The sequence below is a fragment of the Nicotiana sylvestris genome, chromosome 1 (genome assembly GCF_000393655.2).
Source record: "Nicotiana sylvestris chromosome 1, ASM39365v2, whole genome shotgun sequence".
Classification (NCBI taxonomy): Eukaryota; Viridiplantae; Streptophyta; class Magnoliopsida; order Solanales; family Solanaceae; genus Nicotiana; species Nicotiana sylvestris.
In genome coordinates this window covers 71,352,609-71,354,816 of record NC_091057.1, presented here as the reverse complement: position 1 = coordinate 71,354,816, position 2,208 = coordinate 71,352,609, and positions in this window count along the sequence as shown.

Sequence of the window (2,208 nt, the reverse complement as noted above, 5' to 3'; positions counted from 1 at the left end):
GCCCCATTTATAGGGAGAGCAAAGTAACCGACGGCGCCATCACCGCCCTTGAAAGGTGTAACATTAGGTGCAATCAATGCAATCATATAAGCTGAGCCGATAGCAATAACGTAACTCTGAAGAACGAAGGGACACTTCGGGTGATCCTGGAGAATCGGAAAGGCGAAACACCTCGGCAATTATAGAAGGGAGGCTGCACCATCAACACGACATCGTTATGGGAGACCGAGAAGCGAAAAGTAAAAATCATTTCTTATCACTTCCCTCTAAGAAACGCGGAGACAATTTGTGTGCGGTGAAATCAGGGAGGCTGATTTCTCCTTGACAAAATGCTTCAGAGAGTGATCCCGAAGGCCCGGGATCTCGAGCCAATCACTTCCCTCAAGATCTGTAGATGCTCAGCCAAAGATAATACCGACCGAAGTCCCGATAAATGCAGGAATCTCCCGAAGAACGCATCTGGGGTCGATCAGGTCTATTTGAGCAACTCAATATCGGCCCATGTATATGTCATAAAGCTAGCCGGTTGTCCCATCCCTTTTTTTTTATCACGCAACGTATATTGTACTAAGTTTGGGCTCCCCTTCTATAAAAGGGGAGTCACTAACACCCTGTAAAGGAGAGCTCCAATTATTCTACTCAAGTGCAATAATATCTCTCTCTCTTTCTTCTCTCTAACTCGCTTGCTCTCACTAGCTCGAGGCCACTTAGCATTTATTACCTTCTTACTTGTTCTTTATTTATCGCTTGGTCTTGGACATATAAAGCTTTGTTTAATCATATCTTAACTGTTATCCCACTCCCGACTCCCCACCATAGCTCGAGCATGACCCTGACTTCAACCCCGAGGCCCCTCGTCGACCGATCCTACACCCGGGCAGCAGGTTCCTCGGCTCGTTCAACCCCTCGTTTTAGCCTGTATCCCCTTCATAAAACAACTCGGGCAGTAAGCCTTAAGGTTTGGTTATCGCCCGTGTTTAGCTTGCATTTCATCGTTAAACTTCGTATTCTTAGCATCAACTGCTCTAAACAACTAGCTTGAGAATAGATCACGTATTTTTAGAATCTCATTTACAAATTTAATTGTTAGTACCATTTTCACGATAAATAGGTCTCCACTCCCTAGTTGATTTTATTTTAGACATAGGGTCTCCTCCGTAGTCGCCTTTCCAACATAGGGTCTCCACTCCCTAGTTGAGTTTATTTTTAGACATAGGGTTTCTACTCCCTAGTCGCCTTTCCAACATAGGGTCTTCACTCCCTAGTTGAGTTTATTTTTAGACATAGGGTCTCCACTCCATAGTCGCCTTTCCAACATAGGGTCTCCACTCCCTAGTTGAATTTATTTTTAGACATAGGGTCTCCACTCCCTAGTCGCCTTTCCAACATAGGGTCTCCACTCCCTAGTTGAGTTTATTTTTAGACATAGGGTCTCCACCCCCTAATCGCCTTTCCAACATAGGGTCTCCACTACCTAGTTGAGTTTATTTTTAGACATAGGGTCTCCACTCACTAGTCGTCTTTCCAACATAGGGTATCCACTCCCTAGTTGTCTTTCCAACATAGGGTATCCACTCCCTAGTTGAGATTATATTTAGATATAGGGTCTCCACTCCATAGTCACCTTTCCAACATAGGGTCTCCACTCCCTAGTTGATTTTATTTTAGACAGAGGGTCTTCACTCCCTAGTCGCCTTTCCAACATAGGGTCTCCGCTCCCTAGTTGAGTTTATTTTTAGACATAGGGTCTCCACTCCCTAGTCGCCTTTCCAACATAGGGTTTCCACTCCCTAGTTAAGTTTATTTTTAGACATAGGGTCTTCACTCCCTAGTCGCTTTTCCAACATAGGGTCTCCACTCCCTAGTTGAGTTTATTTTTAGACATAGGGTCTCCATCCCTATTCACCTTTCCAACATAGGGTCTTCACTCCCTAGTTGAGTTTATTTTTAGACATAGGGTCTCCACTCCCTAGTCGCATTTCCAACATAAAGTCTCCACTCCCTAGTTGAAGTTATTTTAGATATAGGGTCTCCACTCCATAGTCGCTTTTCCAATATAGGGTCTCCACTCCATAGTCGCTTTTCCAATATAGGGTCTCCACTCCCTGATTGATTTAGTATAGATATAGGGCTCCACTCCCTAATCTCTTTTTCCCAAGGATACACAATCCTTATTTTATTTACTTTCAAATAAATAAATAGTTTAGA